Below are 27,809 nucleotides of genomic sequence, written 5' to 3'. Positions count from 1 at the left end.
TAAAGAAGTCCTTTGAAGAATGCCTTAAAGGATTTAAATCAATAATCTCCTCGGATCCTAAACTGGAACTCCCCAGTTTGCTTTTTAATGATATCTCCCAACTCGGCAATCACAATAGCTTCTCGCCGTTAGCTCCTAGCTAGCCTAGTCTATTCTCCCCTCATCCCATGGAGCACGTGTTTTTTTTAAATAAAGAAACAGACATGGAATTAAGTCTTGGTGTCCCATGTGCTTCATTATCCTGGCTTCTTGAGAATGTGCTAAACATACAGTGTGAGTTTCGTAAGTAGCAGAAAAGGATCAAAGGAACCTACTTTAGCAAAGATTTTTCTTTTCTCTTTCTCCTTTTTTTTTTTTTTTAAACTGAGGTTTGGGCGATTCAACTCACACTAGGTAGTTGAGCTGATAAGATACGGCCGGAGAGATCTCCAGCAGTAGTTTTCATTTCAAGAAAAGAAAACTTTTCAAGTTATAGGAAGTTCTTAGGTGTCTTTGATTTTCTTTTTTCAGTTGAATTGCAAACCTGGAATTAGAAGACGTTTTGAAAAAACATGCTTGATGTTAGCCCTAGGTAGTCATATAAATGGAGTGAATTGAATGAAGTTACATAGCCCAAAGATTATATTTTGCTGTGCTGCTGAGATTTTTACATACCAAAATCTTTAAAACTTTAAGTGGGCTTCTTAAAATTGCCTTCTTTACTGCATATATATAAATACATAGATTTGCTCCTTAATAATAGGGCTTTCCGATTGCTCTTCTGTAAAACTTTGAAGTGCTTGTTCCTAGGAGACATTAAGACATTAAGCAAGAGTCCTCGGATCGGGAGGATTTGAATAAATCACCCCAAGAAGAGAGATAATGTGAAATGTGAAGTTCATGGGGAACAGAAGTGGTCATTTGATCCTATCTTTGCAATACAGAGGGATCTTGTTTCTTAACTTGTAGATTCCCCTAGGCTATTTGGGTTTCCAAAGACAAGACTGGAATCCATAAGATCTCAAACTGAGTCCAGAGCACATGTTCACAATGATGATTCATTAGAACCTGGTTTATATACAGGAATCCGAAACATTTTCCTAGGTAGTACTTTTCTTTTTAACATTGCTTTTCAAAATCTAGTTTACCTGAATAAAAAATCTATTCCTTTTGTCCTTTAATTTTGCAGCAATCATTGTAGTGTCACTTTCACCAAAAATGGCTCTGCACGTTTGTGGATTCCCATCTTTGATGCGTATCAGTGGACATCTTGTTTCTTTGTGTGACATCAGCGAAATGGTTTAAAATTTCAAATGAAAGCTCAGTGAAAACTATTCAAGTATCAAAAAAGCCATGGCTAATCACAACCCTGAACAGATTTTTGTTGTATTCTTATTTATTATTTTATGCACACTTAAAAAAGTTATAATCAGAATGTGCCCACAGTTTGTGCACCTTAATTTTACTGCTTAAAGTAAGTAAAGATTTTTTACATTAAAATCATAAAAATATTTTACTTTCTAAATCTTTGTTGAGGTATAACTTATACACAATAAGACTCGCTCATATATATACACTCATCATCCAAATCAAGATACAGAGCGTTTTTATTGACCTCCAAAATTACCCTGTACCCTTTTACAGACAATTCTTCCTGTTCCCAGCCTCTGACAACCACTGGTATGCTTTCTGTAATTATATATTAGTTTTTGCCTTTTCTGGAACTTCATATGAATGGAACCATATAGCATGCATGCGTCTGACTTTTGTGTCTGGCTTCTTTCACTCAGCATGTTGGTTTTAAGATTTATCCTTATCATTGTGTGTATCAGAAGTTTGCTACTTTTGATTGATAGGTAGTATTCCATTGTATAATTATTCAACCATTTCTTTATTCATTCCCCTATTGATAAACATTTGGGTTGTTTCCAGTCTGTGGTTGTCATTAATAAAGCTGCTATGAACGTTCTTGCACAAGTTTTTTTGTGGACATACATTTCCATTTTTCTTGGGTAAATAACTAGGAGTAGAATTGCTGGGTGGTAAGGTAAGTGAATGTTTAACTTTTTAAGAAGCCATCAAATGGTTTTCTAAAATGATGGTACTATTTCGCATTCCCTTCAGCAATGCATGATAGTTTAATTGCTCCATATTCTGGCCAGACTTCAGTATTGTCAATCCTGTTAATTTTAGACATTTTGGGGGATGTGTAGTGATATGCCATTGTGGTTTTACTTGAATTCCTTGATGACTACTGATGTTGAGCATATTTCCACATGCTTTGTGGATATTTATATATCTTTTTGTGTGTCTGTTCAAATATTTTGCCCTTTTTAAAACCAGGTTCTTTATCTCCCCATAATTGATTTGTAAGAGCTCTTTATATTTCTTAGACAGAAGTTCTTTGTCACATTTGTGCATCGTGAATATTTTCGCTGAATCTATGGCTTGCCTTTTCATAATCTTTGTAGTGGGTTTCAAAGAGCATAACTTTTCTATTTTGATGAAGTTCAATTTATCATCTTTTCCTTTTGTAGGTAGTGCATTTTGTGTCCTAAGAAATCTTAGCCTGCTTCAAGACTATACAGATTTTTCTTCTATGTTTTCTACTGAGAATTGTATCGTTTCATTTTTATGTACAGATTTTGGATCCATTTTGAGTTATTTTTGTATATGATATAACATAAGAATCAGGATTGAATTTCTTCCATATCAATACCCCGTTGTTCCTGTATAGCTTGTTGAAAAGACTATCCTTGCCCCACTGAGTTGCCTTGGCAGAAATGTGGATCTAGTCTACATTTTATTCTGTTCCATTGAGATAGATGTCTATTCTTACGTTAACATCATTCTGTCTTGATTGCTGTGGCTTTATAATAAGTCTTGAAATCAGCTAGCATAAGCTCTCCAACTTCTTTTTCCAAATTGCTTTGGCCATTCTGTTTTCTGCATTTCTATGTAAATTTTAAATCATCGTACTAATCTCTTTTTTTAAAAGTTTGCCATGGTTTTGATTATGATTTCACTGAATCTGTTGATCAACTTAGAGGAATTTACATGATAATAATACTGAATCTTCTGATACTGAGATGGTATATCCCTTCTTTATTTGGGTCTTATTGAATTTATCTCAGAAATGTTTTATAGGTTTCAGCATATAGACCTTGAACGTATTTTATTAATCTTATCCTTAAGTATTCCATGTATAAAATCAATTTTAATTGCTGTATAATATTCCCCCAAGCTAAAGTGCTGTTATTACTCAACCATTCTACCTATTGTTTACTGTATAAGCTCCTACAATTTTTATTCTAATTACTATAGTAATAAACATTTGTGCATAAATCATTTTTTGCATTTAAAATTAGTTTCCTTATATAATTTTTCACAAGAGCAGTCACTGCATCAAAGGGCATGAAAATTTTTCAGATTCTTAATATGTATTGAGTAGCTATTTATTCTTAAAAATAAATCACAAAACTTTTTCTAGCTATTTCACTCTTTTCTCTTCTGTAGCCAAGGCAAACAGAGTCATTATTATATAATCCCCAAGAAAGACAGAGGAAGGAGGAAAAATTTTTAAATCCCTTTGTAAAGAGAAATAGATCGCATCCATTTTTCTCTCACCTTGCTATATAGTTAAATTATAAGATCAAGCCAAATTGTTGCCCATGATGCCTTGGTATATTAAAATGAATGAATTCTTTCTAGTAAGTAACTCTTCCTGGGCCTCAATTTTCTCATCTACAAAATTAGATTCTTAGAAGCAGCAGTGGTTTTCAAACCCTGGTCTGAAAGACCTCGGGGTTTGGGAGAGGGAAGTTTTGCAATAAGAGTCGGAGCTGGTCAGCTCTGGGCCTCCCACTTCACTCCATACAGAGAAACTTTCTTTTGTCAGCTTTGCATAACATCCTTCTTTTGCAGATTTGTTTAAGAAATAGGCATCCGCTAATAAAAACAATTTGGAAACCACGGAACTGGTTGAACTCTAAGGTATTTTTCAGTGAAGATTTCATTTGAAGCTACGTCCGCTTCTTATAGGCTTGTCTGCACAAGAAGCCCTGGGGAAACTGGGACTCCATGATGCCAAATATGTCACAAAACACTCTGGAGTGTGCCCTCAGTTCAGAGGACACAGCTAGTTTTGGGCTGATCCCAGAAGAGACTGGAATCAGACTTCAGATTCAAATTCAGATTTCTGGGCAGCTACCACCATAGGCCAGATGCCCTGACTTTAATCTAACATTCATTTTCTTCTTGAATCCTCACAAGAGATCTGTGTTATTTTCATCATTTTTCAAATGCGGAAATTAGAGCTCAGTTTAGTAAGTGATGAGTTGAGACTTAAACTCAGGTCACCTGATTTCTCTGGATCACCTCTGCTATCCCAGATTTGTGAACAGAGCCTGGTCAGAATCTGGGCACCAGACATGCTTCGCTAAATAGGTCAAGGAAGAAGAACAGGTGAGAAGCTCAAAGATTTATAGGAAGAGCCCAGGACGGGAACCTGCTTTCATGCCTACTTACCCCCAAGAGAATCAGAGCCAAGCAGACCGACTGAAATTCAACTCTGCTCTTTATTAGCTTTGTAACCTTGGGACAGTCCTTTAACTTCTCTGAGACAGTTTCCTTGTTCATAAAATGAGAGCTTGAACTTCTTGGGTTTCCATGAGGATTAAGTGAAATGATGGGTAGGAAAATGTCTAGCTCAAAATCTGCATATAAAAGTGCTTCTACCCAAGTGCCACATGGACAGACTACGGACACATCTTTAGCTACAGCAGCTCTGAATCAGGCCTTCAACAGACAGAGGAGAAGGGAAGGGTGTAAGGGCCGCGAACACAAGCTTATTATCATTTCCAGGCAACCATGGAAAAGGAGTCGTATAAGGGGCATTTCTTATAGGGGAGCTACACTGGCTACCTCACAGAAAGGCTCCCTGGCAGGTTTTAAAAGCATGGTACAGGGGCCGGCCTGGCGGCACAGCAGTTAAGTGCACACGTTCCACTTTGGCAGCCCGGGGTGTGCCGGTTCGGATCCCAGCTGCAGACATGGCACCGCTTGGCAAACCAGGCTGTAGTAGGCGTCCCACATAGAAAGCAGAGGAAGATGGGCACAGATGTGAGCTCAGGGCCAGTCTTCCTCAGCAAAAAGAAGAGGATTGGCAGCAGTTAGCTCAGGGCTAATCTTCCTCAAAAAAATTTAAAAAAAAAAAAGTGAGGTACAACTATCAATGACCATAGAGAGCCTTTTAATAATTTACAATTATCCAAAATTCTTCCCAACCTCTCTCTCTCGATTGTCTCTCTTTCTTTCCTTCCTATTTCTTTCACTCCCTCTCTCTCTCTCTTTCCCAATTCTCAAAGTCATCAGTGAAGAAAATAGGAAGGATGCTTTTGTTCCAATTTTATAAACAATCCAATTGAGGTTCTGAAAAAGCTGAGAACATTATACATAGTCATCCACTTTGGGCTCGAAGCCCCCCTGACCTGAAACCTCCTTGGGGCCAGGATCTATACCTTGTTTTTCTTATATACCTTCCCAAATGGTCCTCAAAAAACAATTGTTGAGTGAGGTGCATGAGTCTGAGGCCTGTTCAATCAGAAGGCTCAGCCATTTTGCTCAGAAGCAGAATCTCAGATTAAATTTCAAGATGACAGATGCTGTGGAAGCTTCTTCCGTTGGTACATATCCATTTAGGAATAACTTATCTTAACTTTCTTAGTACATTGTCATGTCCCACTTCTAATCCATTCTTTCTTTTCTTTCTAATTTTTGATTAATGCATGCACATTTCTTTTTGAGAAATAGCATATGGAAAAAAAACACTGATTAAGGATAAATTTTCATTTTGAGAAAGAATCTTGATGTTAGCTCATCCTCCTGATTGGCTTCAAGTTACAAGTACAATTAATTGACCTTGGTTACGACATGTTTTAAAGCGAGAATGGGTGAAATTTTACTGGGGGCATATTTATCTTAAGTTGAAATGCAACTTGCTGTCTCAGAATATTATCTCATCCTGGTATTATCTCTGATGGAAGGCAGGAAGTGTTGTCTTGCCTATTAAAAATATGCTTCATTTGGACCCAAAATAAAAATATGTCAAATGCGAAGAGACCCATATTTGAACCTTGACTCCCTAGATTTACGATGCTCCATTACGAATATCACTAAAGCTGCTCTGTGTCTCCAAATAAAATAACCCTCCTTCCCCAGCTTGTAAAAATTAAGATAATGCTGCAGGGTATTGACTTCCTTAGAAGAAAGGGTTTGCTAGGTAAAGGCTGAGATGCCCCTGGATTCTCAGTACCACCGGTCATCACTCCTAAAGTCATAAAAGTAGGACAGAGAGGACATGTTTTGCTTCTGACAATCTGAGGATTGGATTTTCCAGCCACCTTTGAACCTTTTGATGCTCGAATTCCTCACTGGCAGGCATTCCAAAGCCTCGCAGGGCTCCTGAAATCTGAGAAGTCTCCTCACCAGAGACTTGCTGAGCTGAGCTGAAGGCTCACAGATGTGGCTGCAGCCTGGCTCCTGGAACTGAATGGGGAGAACCACAGTCAAATACGTAGCTGGTGTGCCCTTGCTGCTCTGCCTATCCAAGGTCCCCTTCTATCCAAGGTCCCCTTCTATTCAAGCCCCCCTTCTTTTTCTTTTTGGGGAGGGGTTTTGGCAACCAAGAGGGTTCCCTCAATTCCAGCACTTTCTGATGAAAGATACATCTTCTCAGCCCCAGCCCCACCTTGGGGGCAGCACTGACAGCCTTTCTTTGAGTGTGTCACTCACAGCTGGAGGAGCGTCCAGCCTGGAGATAAATCTCTCACAGCTTGCTCATTCTTCTCTACGAGGCTGTGAGGAGAATGATCAATGCAGTGCTACAAGGCTGGTTTGCTCACTGAACCACAGAGAGAGAGAGAAAGAGAGAGAGACAGATTACAAAGAGCCTATTTAAATACCTAAGTCCCCTCAGCTCCCTCCTCCTAAGTCTTAGACTTGCTCTTAAAATTTCAACGATGTGTCTACAAATGGTACCCTCAGGGAGCTGGCTGGCAAAGTCACAAATATAACCTCAGGAGATGACCCGGGCAGCTTCCTGAAAATCAAAGCTGTGTATGTATTTCGGTGAGGGTGCCTCTCCACCGTGATGGCTTGAGCTGCCAGTTGCTCTTTCCGATGGAAGGCAAGCCCTGGGACAAATGAGACTGAGAGATTAGCAGGACATTACTGGGGCACTGACAGGTGCAAGAAGACAAAAATTCATTTGCTAAGATGCTGAACTCCTGCTGCAGGCCTCAGACTGGCAACAATTCCCTCTCTCCAAGAACCCGAAGGTATTTCTGGGGTGGCGGGTCATTTTACACAAGTCAGAAGTCTTTGTTGGGTTTTTGTGTGGTGCCTCGCATTCACTGTGCATTCCAGGAGCTAGCCTGTCTCTACGGCAACTGGTCACTAATCTGGCCTGCCTTTTCTTTCTCTTTAATAGACTGTCTGGAAGTAAGGGGGCCGGTTATCTCGTCGCCTAGTGGCTCCATCATGCCGGAAACAACTTTCAGTAGATACTATTATTACATATCCTGTCCATAACACTTGACACATGCCTTGTAATTGGTTCCCCTGCCACCAGTTTCTTCCTCTTCTCTTCATATGCTTTCTACCCTAGCATCAGAGTGACTGTTTCAAGCTCAGACTTCACAATGTTATTCTCATGCTTTAAAATGCTCCACAGCTCCCAGTCAACCACATGATGAATCTAATTGTTTGCTGGGCCCTAGAGAGGGGCTGCTCCATCATCCTGGGTCCTGGCATGATGAGGACATGGAGTCATAGGCAGCCCATGATGGACGTGTAAAGCCGGTGAGAAACAAACTTTTATTTTCATAAACCACCAGGGTGTCATTTATTACCTCAGCCAAATTTAGCCTAAACTGAGTAAAACTGAGGTTTCTTTGAAGTCATCTTGTTTGAGGCATAAAATGATATTAGGAGAACAATTAAGCACCAATGGTGTCTTCAACAAGAAATGTTTTTAAACAGTACACTTCTAAGTTCAAGCCTGTCCTATGCTTTCGTAGAACTAGTCATTAGAGTAATTAAGCATGAAAATCTGACTCCTTTATCGTGATTCAAAACACTTTAGTTTGATAATTCTCCTATGTCTGAGCGAAAAAAATAATTTGAAAAACAGAGACATAATCCGTGATCCCAATGCATGATGTGGTTTTCAGAAAAAGGCAAGAGACCTACATGTTAAAAGTTTCCACTGGGCACCAAATGTTGTAGGAGCTTTATATATATAACAGGGGTCTCAGCATGAGCCTAGACGTGGATCTAGACATGTCCAGATACGTCTGGCAGGTATGGGGCAAGCCAGACGGATACCTTTCCACACAAGGGCATGAGGAGTTTCCTGGGAGAGAACACGGAAGAAGGGGCAGGTACAATGGAAGGAACTATCATTCTGAGACTGGTGTGGTGGCTGTTGGATTTGTCTCCAGGCACATCCCCTGCAGGATTCATCATATCTGAGCTCTATGGAAGGAGGAGGCTAAAGGAAACACCTAATGAATTGCCTTTATAAAGATCTGTGAAACATCAAGGCTCGGGAAGCCCTGCAAGCGGGCCTCTGGAATGGAATGTGACACAAAGCAGGGAGACGGGCCTTCCTCTTTACCTTGCCTGAGAATGTCTCAAAGGCTCCGAGCCCTGTTTGGGTTTAGGAGCTGTTTGCCTGTTGCTAGTGGCACTGAGCAAATGTCCTGCTGGAGACAGGGCAGGAAATATGGCGCAGGAAGAGACACCCTTGAAAATTGCCGTAAATACTTGAAAGGTAATTACATGGAGATGAGGTCATGTGCACACAAGAGGCTCAAAGCTAAAGAGCCTGCATTACTATTGCTTATGTAACCCCATTAATATCCATCCAGTCAATAAACAATTATGTTTCCAGCACCTCCACCTAGTCTATGCAAATAACTCTGAGCAATGTTAAGATCCTTGATCTTAAGGGGTTAGTTTCTAGTCCTCCACAGGCTGACAATGTTGGAGGAAATTCCATCTAATCATACATTATCTCATTTAATCATCACAGTAACTCCATGTGGGAGATTTTATCTTTCTGTTAAAAAAAGGGAAACTGAGGCCCAGCAAGGCTAAGTAACTTGCCTAAGGTAACATAGCTTGTAAGTGGTAGAGACAAGCAAGGCAAGTCAGATAAGATGACCTGAACAATTAAGGATCAATACAAGGCAGCGCTCCTGCTTATTACAAACACAACAAAAAGATGAAGAAACAAACAAAAGCAGTTCTACAGACCTTTTTCTGTGTTTTTTTGGTGGTGCTGTGTCACCCGCTCTTATGCCCTGGGGGAGACGATAGCAGCTGTCAGAAGCTGTCCACCTTCGCTGCCTCCAGCTTGCTCTCCAGTAGCTTCTGCAATTTTTCCCCATGCCGACCTGAGCCTCAGGAGTAATCGAATCAGTCACTGATATTCAGAAAGTAGGTATAGGCTTAGCTGAAGTGGATTTTGTATGTTAATTAAGTGTTTTATGGAACCTCTGAGATCTCAGCTGACACTTACTGAATCCACAGAATCTGCGAGCGGGTTCTGTATAATAAAGCAATTTCAATGTCCTGACAGATGGTCCATAGAAATTGGCTGTGTGGCTATGATTCCAACAGATTACATACAATGAAAAGTCTGGACAATAAGTGCTTTCTCTGATTGCTGTCTATGTCCTAGTCACTTTCTAGAAGGGAAGGACTCAACTGTTTTCAGTTTGTATTACAGATTTTACAGAGGGGTTCTGAGATGTTTGCAGTGGTTTTGTCCTGGCAATGAGTAAAAAGGAAAGAAAGCACCTTCCAGTTCTGCTCCCTGGTGCTTGAATGAACTATTCAATACTAAGAGCCATTTGTAAAGCGTTTAGCAAAAGGATAGAAGTGATAAATTCCCCCTCTTCTCCTGAGTTCAGAGCTCTCTTTCCCCCTGTAATTTCTCTGTAGGGATAGATCTAGGTTCTGCTGCACCTTCAGCTCTTTCACACCAGGAACGCAAATTCATGGAATGAGTTCATGTACGTAAACCCTCAACATGTACACATCACACACACACACACACACAGACTCCAGGAATTCCTCTAAGCTTCTGATGTTAACCATGTTTATTCAAACAAAGAAATATCCGATAAGCAAAATACTTTTAAAACATCTGCATAGAGATCTTTTTAATTTGAACAAAACAAATTATAAGATTGAAATCTGTGAATTTTGCTTACCTTGGACAACTGCGTTGGAGAATAAAATTTCCTGAGCCAATCCCAAAAGGGAAAATACTGTGTGATTCCCTTTATATGAGATACTTAGAATAATCAAAATCAGAGGGGCAGAAAGTAGAATGGTGGTCGCCAGGGACTGGAGGAAATGGGGAATGGGAGCTATTGTTTGATAGGATAGTGTTTCCAAGATGAAAAGAGTTATGGAGATGGATGGTGGTGATGGTTGCACAGCATTATCAATACATTTAATACAATTGAACTGTACAGTTGAAAATATTTAGGATGGTAAATTTCATGTTATGTGTATTTTACCACAATTTTAAAAATTGAAAAAAATACCCGTATGAGACAATTACAAACAAAACAAAACGTTTTTAATTTCCTTTTTTGCTACCTTGCCTTCATCAAGAGTCGTCATCTTCTGCCTACACTGGCTGATACAGGAGCAAATGATGAAAAGAATCTTGTGCAGCCCCACGACGCGATAAAGGCAAAATTGCCTATGGAAATGACCGAACCCTTAATTAGCTAATTGCAGGTGCAATTGGCTACTTGCACCATCAGATGAAGGGCAAGTGGTTAATTGAGCCCACAAGTGACCTCCTCAATCAGAACTAACAAATGGCTCATCAGATGAGGTTCCAGCCAAAACGTGTCTGCAAACAATAGCATGCACAAAAACTGCACAAATCAGAAGCAGCAGTTGGGCTGCTATCTATAAATGACACCCACAAACACGAGATAATTAGGCAAGTGATCAAAATGAGGAAAATTCTATAAAAAGCCATAATTATGGGGGAAGTGAAGAGATAGGTGATGCAGCAAGTTTGGGAATCAAAGCCATAGCTATTGGAAAGAGCATCTGCTTGGAGTCATCCTTATTCATTCTTATTTAAAACTTTCAAGAAAACTTGTCATTTTTTTCTCGTTGCAAGTTCTTATTCATAGAGGGGATCCAGAGAGCTCAGTAGAAAATCTTGTACAGCATAGGGGCTTGGAAAATGTGAATGAATGAATGAATGAATGAAGGACACCATTTTTGCATGGAAAGGGCTAAAAGCGCAGGGAGAACCACTTCAGAAAATTGATAGTCCTGAGGCATTTCTGTTGGGTTTCCCCAATACTGAACACTCTTGTTTGACTGTGTCGCTACCACATGCAAGTTAACTAGTAGGAGGATCTCCTAATGATTATGAGGATGTTGACAGAAGCAATATAACAATTTGCATTCATCAGCTTAGGCCAGGTCTATGCTGAGGTTGAAAGCCCAACACAACAATGGTTTAGTTCTTACTCACATGAAATCTGTTCTAGGTTATTTCTCCTTCTCACCAATAAAGATTCTTTCATCCTGTGATTCAGCCACCTCCACAAAGGCCTCCAGCTTTATTGCTCAAGAGGACAAGAAGACCACAGAACTGTGCCACGAAACAGCGCTTTTCATCGCCTCAGCCTGGATGTGTCACATAGCGCTTCTGCTCGTATTTCTTTGGCCAGAATTAGTCATGTGGTCCTGCCTAAGCCCAAGGGTTAGTGAGTACAGGTACCCAAAAAAAGGGAAAGGAGAAGAGCTGAAATGGGGTTGGGTGAATCTGTGCCATTTTTTCTGTCACAGACTCCCAAAACAAAGACTAATAAATAATCTATCCATTTGGAAATTTACAATACTCCTTGATATAATGCTACATTAAAGAAGTAATCAAAATTAAATGTATCGAGGGCAGGCCTGGTGGTGTAGTGTTTTAAGTTTGTGCACTCTGCTTTGGCAGCCCAGGTTTCATGGGTTTGAACCCTGGCGCAGATGTACACACCACTCATCAAGCCATGCTGTGGCGGTGTCCCATACACAAAGTAGAGGAAGATTGGCATAGATGTTAGCTCAGGGACAATCTTCCTCAAGCAAAAAGAGGAAGACTGGTTGGGGCCAGCCCAATGGCACAGTGGTTAAGTTCATGCACTCTGCTTTGGCAGCCTGGAGTTCCAGGCTCGGATCCCAGGTCCAGACCTAGCACCACTCATCATGCCATGCTGTGCTGGCATCCCACATACAAAATAGAGCAAAATTGGCACAGATGTTAGCTCAGGGCCCATCTTCCTTACCAAAAAAAAAAAAAAAGTTAAATGTATCAATTATTCAGAATCAAATAAAAAGAGAGTCTTTCATGATAAACATACAAGATCAAGTGGTATTCATAAGGAAATGCAAAGCAGTAAAACTCTTTATAAGAGGCAAGGTAGACAGAGAACAAGTGAGCCAGACCTACGCTCAAGACTCTTTTTTTCCTTTTTTTTCTGCTTTATCTCCCCAAATACCCCTCGGTACATAGTTGTATATCCTAGTTGCAGGTCCTTCTAGTGGTGGCATGTGGGACACCACCTCAACGTGGCCTGATGAGCAGTGCCATGTCTGTGCCCAGGATCCAAGCCAGCGAAACCCTGGGCCGCCACAGCAGAGCGTGCGAACTTAACCACTCGGCCATGGGGCCGGCCCCTGAAGACTCTTAAAGAAGCAGCAAAATAACACAAGAAAGATGCAATCTAGGAATTATTGAAGAATGAAAAAATGATGAAATATAATATATTTTAAAAGTAGATTATAATAAGAATTTTAAATGTGTCATAGATGTTAAGGAAGCTAGCAAATGTCATAAGAGAACATGCTTAACAATTTCAACCAATAAATTTGAAAATCCGGAAAACCGATGAAGATCTAGGAAAATAGTAATTATGAAATCTAGGAAAATTATTTTTCCTCGCTTAAAATTTTTTTCCTTATTTTCCTTCCTTAAAAATTGAATATTTGCTCCAGTCTTTGGGCTGCACTGTAGAGTATCAGGACCATGGGTCAAATTCTGACCCCACCTTTCTAACTGTGCCACTTTGGCTAAATTACTTAACCTCTCTGTGATTCAGGTTCTTAATCTACAGCTACTCAAAAGATTATTGTGAGGATCTGGCATGTAGTAAGCCATCGATGAGCACTGTTATTAGTCTTTAAGTGGAACTTCAAGCACATGATTTTTAAGAGGGTTGAGAAAAAATGCTAAAAATAGCTAATCTATACTTATATCAGTTATTCCAGAGCACAGAAAATATTGTATAACATTGTGGTAATTTAAGGAATGTGATATGGGCCCAGGAATAGACACAGATCAAGGGATCACAAATTCAGTTGCCTAAACTGAGCCAAGCAGGAATATAAAGGAAAAAAGTAGGCTTGGTGAAAGAAAGACCATGCGTGCATTCGTTCTTTGGTCCATCTTTGATATTCTCATTTTTAATAGAGACATGTGACCAAGAGGTAGCTAGCTCTCTCCTATAAGGAAAACAAATAGACCATCATGGTTAAACCATCAGCTGGCATGCTGGAGGTGATAGGGAGCAGAGGGGACTTGAGGACACGGGTCCCAATTAAATGGGGCGTTGGCCTCTGAGCCGAAGCCAGACGCTAACAGGCAGAATTGAACTCCCAGTGTAACCTCATCATCTCACTTTTTTAAAAAAGGAAAATTGTCTTTTATAAAAGTGTAGATCTATTTATTCACACAAAAAAATAGTGCTAGATCCCTACCTCACATCATACCCATCACTAAATTTCAGATGGTTTAGAGATAAACTAAACTTAAAATAATATTGTTATAATTATGAAGTACGACAGCTTTTCTAAGCAAGGTATAAATAAGGAAAAGATTGACATATAAGACTACATAAAATGAAAAATATTTGTATTACAAAAGACAGTAATATCTAAAAGGCAAGTAATAGTCTTGGAGAAATGTATGTAAAGTATAAAACCAAAGATTAATATCTAGAACAACATTGCCTAGTAGAACTTACTGTGATGAAAAACATGTTAACAATTTGGTATACATCCTTCCGGATATTTCTCTCTACAATTATATGCAAAACCACGTATATACACATAAATACTTGGTAATGATAATGCTGACATAATATTGCTTACCATGTGCCATGCGCTGTTCTAAAGGCTTTTCATACATTAACTTTATTTAATTCCCAAAACAACCTTAAAAGATAGGCATTACTGTTGTCATCATTTTACACATGAGGAAACTGATGCAAGGATCGGCTGAGTAACTTTTCCAGGGACACACAGCAAGTAAGTGTTGGAGACACTGTTCAATCTTAGGCAGTCTGCTTCCAGAGACTAAACTCTTAAACTTTATACTAAATTTCCTCACATGTAATTGTTTTTAATGTTGTTTTCTTAAACATAAGTGGGATTTTATTGCACACATAGTTGTACAAACGATATTTTTCACTGACAGTCTAGCTGGCATACGTACTCACCAGAACGTATATGTCTACTTCATTCTTTTTCCTGGCTGCATGATATTTCACAGTGTAAATGTGATGTACCATAACTAATTTAACCACGTTGATGTGGTTAGACATAGCAGGGTTCCAAAGAGTAGGACCCAGAGGACAATATTCACACAAACTACAAGGTGAATAGCACCCATTGGGGCTGTGGAGTGCCTTGCCCATGTGGTCCCACATTTAAATAGTTTTCACTTTTTTCAATAATACAAATGGTGTTGCAATGAGCTTTCTTTTCCCTCTCTGTGCCGGTATTTCTATAAGCCAGATACCAGAATTGGAATTGCAGAGAAAAGAATGTGGATGGTTTAAACGGCGGTAGATACTGCCAGAGTGACTCCAAAAAGACCCTATCATTTCTCTCCCACCAAGAGTATATGAGAGAACTCATTTTCTTCCTTGTCAATCTTTTTGCTTCTTTTCCACATCTGAAGAGTGAAAAATGACACCTAGTTTTTGGTTTCTATTAAGCTTTAGCATCTTTTCATGTGTTTACTGACCTTTCAAATTTCTTCTTCTATTGATTGCTTTATATTATTAACTTATAGAAGCAGATATAGTCTACATCTTCATGGTCCAATATGATAGACACTAGCCACATGCTATTTGAATATAAATTAATTAAAATTAAAGTTAAATATTAAGTTCTGCAATGACACTAGCCACATTTCAAATGTGTATCTTCTCTGATAGAAAGGAGACAGGGAGAAGAGATTAAAGATAAAAGAGAGTAAAGAGATAATTAAAAGCTAGAGAGAAAATGGAGAAAGCAATAGGATTACAGAAAAATAGCCATAAACATAGAAAGCTAGAGCTGAAAGTAAGCTTGGAAATGATCTGATCCCATAGTTTTCAAATTCTATTTTGTAAAGTCCTGGAATTCTGTATAGATGCTCAAATCTATATATTTTAAGGTAGAATAAATATGTTTTAAGTGTTATGAGTTAAAAAGCACAGACTCAAGTTTCAACACATTGTAGGTCATTGGAATTTTAACTTGTTTTGAGGGAGAACTTAAAATAAAATTTTTCTGACGTGTATGTGAGAACTTATGGTAAATGCGTCATTGGGTAGGAAGGCTACAGCTCTGCAGTGAACTTTTTTAAAAAGTTCAAGACTGCACATGTCAACTCTCATAAATTTGAACAAAAGCAAGCACGCTGCCTCAGCTCGTGTACACAACGCTCGTGCAAGGCCGGACTCTGGTACATCTGCTCGTCATGTGCCGCCATCTTGAATTAATTGTCAATAGTTCAATAAGAAGGGAATGCGAAATATGTAGAATCAAAATAGTATGTTATAGATAGCCTTAGTGCTAATTTTAAATCCTAGGGGCTCCTAGTTTGACTTTTTATCGACAAAGTTATTGCAAATGTTGAGTTATTCCAGTCTCACTTTTGGATTTGTAAATGTTCTCTTTTTGTCAGGAAATGTAAAAAATATCCTTAAAACTAAAAACAGGTATCTGGTGAGAGAGAGAGAGAATGAAAGAGGTAAATGAGATACAGCATATTGGCGTCTATTGATGCATCAACTAATGTCAACCCATTGAGAATAATGTAGGGCTAAAGGCAAGAGTTGACAACTCTCACACAAACTCACTAAAAATCAAGAAACTACAATGATGGATGGAAAAGCAGGAGGAACTCATGTTTATGATCATAAAGTTGTCCACGGCTGCAGTGGGTTTTATGCAACCAACTACTTCAAACAGTTTCTAGTACCCAACAGGTTAATCATGTCTAAATAAAAGACAGTAAGGAATAAAATAAGTCTTCTGATTTACTTTTTGCAATATTAATTGAATAGTTTTAATGTTATCAAATTCGACGCGAATTGCATATTAGTGACATTGCGGACATGCCCTTCCTCCCACGACAGAGAATCAGATTCTATGGAGGGAAAGTTCTAAAGCGCAGTACTTTTTAATAATCCAACTCAAATGTAAGAGGATCAGACTATTAGAAAAATGTATCTATGCTTGTTTCCCCTTTCTGATGATACATCTAGAGTGGAGCGAAATTTCTAACATCCAAAATGCAAGATGGATTAGTGAAAGCAGTTAGTTTTGTGATTCTATAATGAACTTTACTACGAACACTGTGGCTGTCGACAAATTTCTTAGTTTTCAATGCTGGGTTCATGAGGATGAAAACAAAAAAGATATTTTACCTTAAACTGGCCTAAGTACAGTAACATCTGTACAGATGATGTGAAAGTAATATCTGGGAAAAGCATGAAGTAATGGCTCTCTTTAAAGCTCTCAGCACAATGTGTTCGAGCAGTCTAATGACGCTTTAATAGTACTGTATAGTCAAACATTAGGTGTTAACTTCTTGCAAACATGCAAACGTCTTTCTGAATAGTGTTGGATCAGGCCATACAAATAATCAATTATATTAAGGTGCAGCCTTAAAACTGCAATCTTTCAAAGTTGTTGGTAAATTATGTTGGCAGTATGTTCCAGAATTGCCTATTTTATGGGAAACTTACATGATGAACTGAAGGCAAGGTGCTAGTACAAATATTTCAAAGATTTTAAGGGAGAAAAAAAAATTCTGTTTGTCAGTGAAGGAATTCCATTTATTAAGTAGATAATAAAAAATACAACAGCTTTCCGGAATTCTGAATTGCTTATAATTGCAAATAGGGTGTCAACAAGGAAACTGAAAGTTGAGATTTCTACTGAATAGAAAACAAAGTAGATTTTGCAGCCTTGACTGACAGAGATGTGCTAAGACATCTGAAGTTTTTTTTTCCTAATGAAATCTTTGAGAAATCTTATATTGTTATCAGATATATTTGAAAAGTATTTCCTGCCAAGACATTGCAACTGACTAGATAGGAAGCCAGTCTATTAACACTCCCCAAATGAAACATTTACCAACTAACAAAAGCGAGCAGCTATCATATCATGTCAGGGACTCCATCTTGAAATAAAAATATTCTGTTGCTCCTCTTTCAATCTTCTCTAGTTGTTAATGGAAAAATAAGCTTATCCATTGAAAAACTGGTATCCTTTGTAAAAAACTTGTCTATGTGAATCAGCATTTTTGTGCCATGAAACCAAAGCAAATCACTGGAACAATTGGATTCTGACTCCAATTATGATTCATAGCTCTTGATTTCAAAATTGTTCATTGGCACATAATTTTGAAATATTTCAGTTGCCTTTATAATTAATAATAAACATGCATTAAATGGATAGATGTGTTTATGTAAATATACGCAAATAAATACACATTAGAACTCAAAATATACACTAAGCATTGCTTTTTCCCTTTATATATTTGGGTTCTTCATATCATTTTGTTTGAAAAGAAACACTGCTAGAAACGAAACAAAGCTGATTGGTCCAACCCCCGTTTACAGAAAGAATTGCAGCCAGGGACACAATGAGCTGAGCGCCAAACTTGAGAGCGTGGTCTCTAGCTTCTCACAGTTCTGGGGCTACGTCTTGACTCCACTTATTTTCCGTGTGCCTCTGATTATATTTCTTAATCTTTCATCAAGTTTCAGTTTCATCATTTGTATGGTCAAACTAATAATAGTATCTATCTCAAGGGTTGTTATTATGGTTAAATTAGATGTAGCGAATTCCCACAAAAAAGAAAGAAACAAAAACAAAATGGAAAATGTCCTGCATGGGTAAGTGACCCAGTATCACCTAGAAGTCAACAGTACAGCCTGATGACAAGCCAGTTGACCTAGTTCTAGTGTTCACTCCATGAGGCTGGTCTGCAGCAAACCCACGGGGAAAGTTCATCTTGCGCTGGAGATGTACATGGCTGCTTCCTCTGCAAGGATGGAAAAGAGACAGGAGTCCAGGGTGGGTGAAGAAGGAGAAATTCTGAGATGAAATGTGGACAGTGACCAGAAATTGTTTTCTTAAGTGGGGGTTAGTTTATCTGTTGAAAATTTGGGATTTTGAGTGGCATGGGAAAAAGTGGAAAAAGCCTTTGTAGGAAAAGAGAGTCAATCAAGCATGAGAATAATAAAATGTATTGCACTGAAGTTTCAGCTAAGTTTAGAGACTTTGGAAGAATGTGAAGCTTTGGATTCCAATAGAATTGCTATGAATTCGAGCTTTGCTACATTGTAACTGTGTGGCTTTGGCAGCCTTTAATCTCTCCATACCTTTCTGATGAGGTTACTGTGGTGATTACATTAGATACATTAGATGAAGTTCCAGACTGATTGCTGAGGCCTCCAGCCCAGGAGGCAGGCTCATGGACCAGATCCTCCTAGACCGCAAGCTCCTTGAGACAAAGAATGCAGTCATACTCATGTTTGTTGAGTGTTGAGTCTGTTGAGTTTGTTGAGTCTCATTTCTTAGACTCTGTGATCTGAATGTTCGCCCCTTCGTTCTGCTATGGGTAACCCAGTTTATTAAGACCTTCTGCTTCACCTCTTGGGCTATGTTACTACTCTCCGCCTCTGCTTCCTGGGAAAAAGGTGGGAATGATAAACACTTTGTACAGGTATTATAAGACCTAGCAGAATGCATGTAGTCTTCAGCACAGCCCCAGAACATAGACGCAAATTCAAGTTTCAGCATTCATCATTTTCTGTGTTCTCTCCTGTGAGATGGGATACTCATGCAGTCTAAATGAAATTTTTAAAGTGTGACAAGACTGTTCAAATTTTAAAGTGCTAAATAAATGTTGGCTAACATCCTCAATAGAGAATAGCTAATTTATGGACTTTTAATATAAGACAAAACAGAAACATTAAGTGCTAGAACTTGAAGTTTTCTCAGAAATCTCTCAAACTGAAGGATATTTTTCCTATTAATTTTTGGGTTAAATGCGGTTCTTCCACTTGCACTCTAGAAATCATTCCCTCTACCCTTTCTAGAAAATTTGTCCTATAAGTCAATGAATTGCCACCTCTATAAGATCAAACTGCAGCTAGTAGCATGCACACTTAACAAATAAGTACTCAAAAAAAATTGGCTAGGGGGCTTCATTTTCCAAGGATGTTATAGAGGAAATGCCTATGCTGGGTGGAAGATAGGACTAAAGCAACAGGAATGTTGAATTGGAAAGAATTTATCTTCCAGTTCCTCACCACAGCAAGTGGATATTCATCTACCTTCTGCTCAAACACTTCTAGTCATTCAATTTGCAGGCACCTTCATTTTTAGAAAGGTCTTTTTTATATTGCGCTAAAATCTCCCTCTCCTTGGCCCACATTCTGTCCTCTGGAGCCATCAAACCAGCCGCCTGCATCTTCTATGTGAAGCTGTCAAATATTTAGAGAGAGAGATCAAGCGTTTCATCATTTGAGCATGTTATTTGTCACCACACAAGGGAGCTTGAGGTAAAGGTGGTCAGCGGGTTTGAGGAGCATCTCAGGCCGGATTTGGCAAACCTCTTTAACCGCAGCCTATATCTTGATTGGCCCCATCAAGTCCAAAGAAGCCACAGAATGTCACTAAACCACCCAAATCTGCTCCTTCTCTTGAAATTCTCTTGATCTTACTCATACTTATGAATCCCTCTCATTTTCTATGGAGTATTAAGTAACACTTTGGTAAAAGACTTGCTTTTTGTAGGGGAAAAAACTCTTATATATTGAATAGCTACAGGGATTATGATTCCATCTCATTTTTTTCCCTCTGAGGCTCAAGTGTCTCTTTGTCAACCTTTTGGTATTTATCTCCAATCCTTCCTCATTCCTCATTTTCTCACTGTACAATTTCTTCCTTCCATTCTAATAAACCTTTTGAGAGGTTCCCCAAACCATTTTCTACTTTCCTCAAATAGGGTGAGAAAATGGCATGGAACGCACACATAGTCAGGACAGCCTCAGGCAAGAAGAAAACCATAATGGGATGGTTGAACCCCTCAACATCCATGCCTCTTGATGACGGACGGCAGGGGTAGATGTGGCCGTCAACCACATTCCTGCTGTCTAATCCCAAGTACTTCTAACTAACTGGTACTAATAAGTGGACTATGATTTCCTGTTACTTTTAAGCCAGTGCATCTATTCTCTTATTATGTCATCTCACTCTCATTTGCCCAGGGATGACGTCTCAGTCATTTCCATAAGTCTCTGCAGACCTCTTTCCAGATGCTCAGCAAGACACTGGCTTAGTCTCCAGGTATTTCTCATTAGCCCTTGTAAACTGGTGACAATAACACACATCATGTAAATGGGTTTTTATTAAATGTTTATATACATCATAAAGACCCTTGTAACACTCCCACGATGTATGCAGAACAGATACTATTAATAATTGTCATTCTACAGATTTGGGAACCAAGGGTCTGAAAGATTATGTTTTCCTGCACAGATTGTGCATGGTGGGGCTAAGACTCCAATGCAGGTCTTCAAACCCAAAGCTTCACTTTATTTATCTCACAAGTGTATTACATGTGCTACTCATTCCCCAAATAAGCAGACAAAACAACACTGTGGAAATTATTACTCTCTAAGTACAAAGAGTTTTCTCCTAAATTCTTCACCCTTGGCTTAAAAAAAGTGACATCATAAAATATCTCTGGAACACTTTAGTCTGAAGTTCTCTCCCTTCCTCTAAAACCAAGTAAAATGTTTTGTACACTTCCACTTTGACTTTAACTCTTGTTCATTCACTCAATATTTTTTTAGTGTTTTCTCTGTACCAAAGTGCCAAGCATTGGAAATTGAAAGTTGAGTAAGATATTGTCCTTGCTTTTGAAGAGTTTACTGTACAGTACAGGACATAGGGAAATTTTTAAATGGTATAAAAATAATGATGTTTATAATAATAATGGCTAACATTATTACTGTTTACTTACTATGTGCCAGACACCATTATAAGCATTTTACATATATGGTAAAAGAATGCACAGAGTTTATTATGATTTATATTTTCTTATGAATGCCTATAACCTGCCCAACTGGTTTGCAAACTCTTTGAGAACAAGAGCCTTCCCTCTCACTGTTTTGCTTACCTTGTATATCCTCAATTAAATGAAAATGAACCAGTTTATGGTAGCAACCTGGAAATTGTAAATAAGCTATACTGGGATACAATAGAAAAATTTTACTTGTTTTAATGACAACTGTTGCCAAGGGACACACATATTATTAGAAATCATTTTGACTAGATTGAGTAGGGACCATAATAGGACAAATCTTAATAGCATTTGAACTGGATGATAGTTTTAAACACATAACAAAGGTAAAAAGCAAAGTTAGTGTATGAAACATAATGTTTCACAGATCAAAAACATATATGGAGAATTATCTTCACAAAGGAAGGAGTAAAAGATGAAAACAAGAGATTGGGGTATACCAGTCCCAGCTAGGTTGTACTGCTGTAAGGAACAAAAATCTCAGTGGCTTAAAACAATGGTTCTCAACCAGGAGCAATTTTCTCCATAGGGGGCATTTGACAATGTCTAGGCACAGTTTTGGTTGTCACAACTAGGGGAGGGGTGCTCCTGACATCTAGTGAATAGGGCTTAGGGTTATCCTATAACACACTGGAGAGCTCTCCTCTCTCCCCCCAAGAAAGAATTACTTAGCCCAAAATGTCACTAGCACCAGGATTGAGAAACTCTAGAATAAAGTCACAAAGGGTTATTGCTCACTCATACAACATGTCCACCATGGATAAGCTTAGAACTTTGCTCTGGGATCATTGTCATCCTCAGTCCAGTAGTCAGGCTAACAGAATAATAACGCGGCTGAGAGAAGAGAGAGCTTTGTGGTGTCTCACAGTTGGCAATTAAATGATCCAGCTCTGAAGTGACTTGCATCATCTCCCCTCAAACTCATTGGCCGGAACTTGTCACATGATCCCACCCAAGCAAAAGGAGCTAGGAAGGGTAATTACATCATGTGACTCAAATAGAGGAAAACTGGTATTTATGATGAATAGCACAACGAATAGTTTGAGGGATGGAGGGCGGGAAATAAGAAAAATATTAGGCAGAATTATTGCTATTCTAATGACATTGCAAAATTCTGAAGTCAAAGCAGTTTCTGCTTTCAGAAAATCTTTACACAGAAGGAAGTATATTCACAACAAGTGTGATTCAGGAGTTTTTCAGATGGAAATGGTTAGAAATAATGCCTACCTCACAATGTAATTAATATGTGAAAGCAATTGGCATAATACTTAATTTCTAAGAAATACTCTTTAATTGTCCTGCCTCTTTTATTTGCAGAGTGGCTAGAAGAGTAATAGCATAGTTGAAGAATAAAGCTATCAAAAATGGGCTATTTCTTTTGCATCAGGTGCAAGAAGAAAACACTATGTTATGTGTGTCACCTGAGACCTCTGCTCTTCCTTGTCAGGACTGCATCGATTACCTTATAGAGTGCATAACTCCACTCTCTCTCCTTTCCTGTTCTTCCTCCAAACTATTGTTAGGCTGGGCTTTCAAAACTGAAAGTCGGTCCATATTGTTTCCTTCAACGGCTTCTTGTGACACTGACTGCAAAACTCTAACTCCTTAGCATGACATCCTCACCTTTATGATTTCATCTGCTCAACTCTCCATCCTGATCTTTCTCCCTGTTGTCCAACCACTTATGTTTTCTCAAACACGACGTTGTTCTGCCCTGCTTCATGCCTTCTTGAAAGCTGACTTCCTCTACCCATTTACCTCACAAACCATACTTTCCCTCAAAAAGCTCTTAGCCATCACTCTCCTCAGGAATGCTTTCCTCGAGTCCCCTCACTATTGTATTCATTTCTATGATAGCATTTATTATGTTATGTTATTTGACTGTCTATTTACTTGACTGTCTTTTCTATTTCATGTAAACCACTTCTATTGGGGGCTGCATTTCATGTCTGTGGCCACTGAATCTAGCACAGGCCTGACATACAATGGGATCTCAACAAATGAATATTTGAATTGTTTGAAATGAATTGTTTGAATGCATCATTAAAATATGTTTCATTTTGCTATGTCTTCATAATGATCATTTTAGTAACATAATAGTAACTACCTATTATTCAGCTAAGAGGATATCTAAATTTAAAAGAAATTAAAACAAGATACCATTTTCCTTATTAAACTAGGAAAAGATATTCATATAAAGAAGAAAACGTCAAATACACAGATGTTTCCTATAGCATTATATAAAAGCAAAATTATTGCCTTCCTTTCTCAGAAGTAGCTCTTAGGAAGGGATCCAACTAAGGCATAAATGACTAAATAAAGTTAGATAAATAGGCGAGAAAGGGGTTTCACCTTTTTTTCCTAGGAATTTCCAACTCTTTCACCACAAAATTCTACTTTTGTTATTATTTGTCCTAGAATAGTCAGACCAGGACTTAAATCTCAACTTTGCCTTGATCATTCCCTCTGAAGACTCTTAAGAAACAAAGGGTTCTAAGCAAAGTACCATTGGTTTAGTCCAAATTTGTCATATTACACAATCCTATAAGGTAAATCCTACTATAATCCCATTTTACAGATGATGAAACGGAGGCATTGAAAAGCTAAATAAAACCAACTAGTACTTCAGACTTGAACCCAGGAAGTCTGATTCAGAGACCATACAATCCTTATACTATAATATCCCGTATAACAAAACGCACGTATTTTAATGGCTTGCAAAACCTTATCCCTAAAAAAATGGCTTTGATAAAATGAGTCTGAAAAGTAATTGGGAAAGTACAAGAGTTTCAATGGAGACATTTGTCTATTATTTTGTTCACTTCCCAATCTGAGCACTTGTCTTTATTTGGAGAATTCCTCATCTTAAGAAACTTGGTGGGAGGCAGAGATTGTCTTCCACAATAGTGAAAATAGTTCTTTTCTTTCTAGGGCAAATGGCAGGCACAAAACGGAACAAGGTTCAGCTGGGAAAAATGATCTGTATAATTTTCCAGAGTTTTACAAACATGACTCATCTGCCACCCAAACCATAGTTATGAAATTGAAATCTAAGAGGAAGTGGCCAGTTTGTCAACTCTACCTGAGGAAGAACTTCTCAGTGGGAACCATCCTTGTGTGCTTACTGTTGAAGCAAATCTATTCGAAGGACCTAGTCTCTTTCAGTGAAACAGATTGAGGAGGGTTTCTTATTTAACTATGACAATGCCTTCAACAGGGGCAGAAGAGAACTCTCCTGGAACACCTTTTCTTTCTCAGTCATATTGGGTGTAGGTATTTACTAGGAACTGGCTGATCCTGAGTAGGAGGGAAGAAAGGAAGAGAATAACAAAGATAATTTCAGCTATGATTGTTTCAGTGTCTTTCCCTGTTATCAAATTGGGGAAGGACATACACTCTGGTGACTGCAGCAATGAATCAGTTTCAGGGAAGACTAAGCATGACACAGCTTCCTGGAGGGACCACTTGACTCAATGACTATTGTTTTAGGACACTGTGTTTTATCTCAAACAAATGAAAATAGTTATATTACGGAAGAGAATAAAAAACTTAGCATGAATTTTTAAGATTCATTGATTTATTTATTCAACTAATGTTTACTGAGCATTGTGCTAAGTGCTACTATCCCAATGATGGGCAGAAATCAAAATGGCTTTCATCTCAGGAATTTTAGAACCTAGTAAAGAAGGCAGATGAGTTACTCACAAAAGCTGGGATAAGTGCTATGAAGGAAAGCATCACAGTTCTTCAAAAGCCTTCAACAGAGGAAAGCGAAGGATAACCTGAAGGATGAGAAGAGCTAAGCAGGTGAAAGGTAATGTATGGTGGTGGAAGGGAGATGGCAGTGGGACAGCATGAGTCAAGGCCTTGAAGCATATGGGAATTAGAACACATTCAGAAAACAGAAAGAAGGCCAGTGAGGCTCAAGCTCACAGGGTGAGGGAGAGAGGGGTGGACCAGGCTGGAGAGATCACTGGGGCCAGACAGTGCACAATCTTGTGAGCATCTTAGGTATAGAAAACAGCATAAGTGAGTAATTGCTACAGGTTGCTTTGCAGTTAACTTTCTGGTCCTTCCAGAGGAACAGACACCTTCTCCCCTGATATTGGGGGTACATGGATAGAAAATATGAAGCATTGGCTTATTATATATCTTACAAAGTCAACTGTGCTGCCCCTAATTTGCAGACAAGGAAACTAAGGCTCAGAGAGGTGAAGTGAACAGGCAGTGTAAGTTGTAATGAATAGACAGGATTTCAGCTTTGGTCTGTCAGACTCTATCTTCACAGGGAGACTTTAGAAGCCATCGTTGTCTCCTCCACATGTTGCCTGTGACCAGTCAGGGCTACTTGTATTGATACTGTGGGCAATAGTTTCCATTTTTATTGCTTTTTAAAATTGACCTCAGCATGATTTCCTTCAGGCCCAGTCTGTTTGTGGATCTCCAGTCTGGGATCAAAGCAAATTTGCATGGTTGGCTTGAAATGATCTTCTTCTGGTCATCCTATCAGTCACAGGTATATTCAGCACTCAGAGGCAGTCATCTTTCCTTTCGTTCATCTGAGATGTGAATCACATCCATGCTAGTCACATTTTCCATAATAAGTCCATTGCTCTCTCCTAAACAGGTTGTCCTCATCCTACCTCACTTCTCTGGAATTTACAGAGAACTTGAAATTTGTCAGAGTTGAAATTGACTCACTGCAACTTCTTGCTAAAAGAGATTTAGTTAAAATAAATCCTTGACATATCCAAGGTCTTAGTGAATCAGTGCATTCACAAATATTGCTTTAATATAATTTCTTCCAGAAAAAGAAATAATGAAAGATTGAAACATTTAAATTGCAGTTTGATACTTTACTTAACGAGCAACACTCGCTCAGAGTAGAATGCTACCTGAAGTGGAATCACAAATATCTTTTTCATAATGCTGTACAGAGCATAGGTGAGCAGACACTTGGCCTTGTCCAAAATGTCCAGGGAGACATTTAGTCCACACCAAAAGGTCCTTGAAATTTGGTCCTGCCAAAAACATCCATGAGCATATTTGGTCCATGCCACATGGTCCTTGATATTTGGTCCTGCAAGAACATCTATGTGTAAAAAACATCCCTGGGTTCAAATAGCTCATAGCATTTATCTATACTTTTGGTTTACAGGATTAATATATAAAAAATTATACCATGTTTTATTGACCTAATAATTGTGTTGTGGCTGTACTGCCAATAATAACCTTTCTTGCCTCGGTAGCCTAGCAAGTAATGGCACATTGGGTTAGGTGGTTGGATTGGGTTTGAATCTTCCAGAAGAGCAGGATTTATATTAACTATCCTTACTGAAGAAGAATCTTAGAGAAATGCACAGAGAATGACAAGTCGAGAATGGGATCTCCCAATGAATGGTGCGTTAATATGTCACTGGGCATTTGTTGGATGTGGCTGGATCATTCAACAAGGGCAGAGTTTGAAAGGAGGAGCTTGGTCAAACCACAATGTAAAATGGGCAGCAAATGTATGACGTAAACACTTCACAGAGCTTCTCACTTGTTCAGGAGGAGTGAGAACAGGTGTGGCTCTCCTACCACATAGCTGTCTGGTGTGATAGCTGCCATGAGGGTGATACCAGGTATCTAATTAACCCCCCACGACTATCCCATCACCCAGGGTCAGTGGGCAATGTTTCCCTTGAATCAATGTCCTTTAGAGGTATGATCACAGTAGACAACAAGAAGCAGCTGCCACTATTTGGCGAGGTTTTAGTGGGTGTGACTATCACACTTACCTGCCAATCAGGGTGGACTCCCATGTCCTCGACTGGTGCCTACCTACTGGCTGATCCAGCATGGCTGAACTAAGTGTTGGATCCATAAGACATTACTAAGTTTCCCCTACCAGTAAATTAGTGACCATTGGTCAGACCACTACAAAAGAAAAATAAATAAATAACCCTTCTTATGTTGCTTAACAATCTGACATCTTTATTTGAAAATTCTCAGCAGAATATGGCAGAAATAATATCCTCACAAAAAAGAAAGGCCAATGCTACGTTACAATGGTTCTGTTACCATTTCCATTCTTTTAACAGAAATAGGAGTAAAAGATACTGGCGCTATAAAGAGAAGAGAATCTGCAATGCCCGGTGTGCAACTCATCAGGATATGGATTACATTACAATCATTCAAGATGGGACAGAAAAACATCAGCACAATATTGGTATTGATGGGGAAGTAAGGAAAACCCTGAATAGGTTAAAACGACACACAGAGGAACCAAATGCGACACCATCATAGGTACTTCCAAGATCTCTCCATGGTATTCATGAGGAAGAGGCCCTGCTAATGCTACCAGAAAGAAACTCATTAA

Source organism: Equus przewalskii, chromosome 26, assembly GCF_037783145.1.
Source record: "Equus przewalskii isolate Varuska chromosome 26, EquPr2, whole genome shotgun sequence".
Taxonomy (NCBI): Eukaryota; Metazoa; Chordata; class Mammalia; order Perissodactyla; family Equidae; genus Equus; species Equus przewalskii.
Note: the sequence above shows the minus strand (reverse complement) of the source record.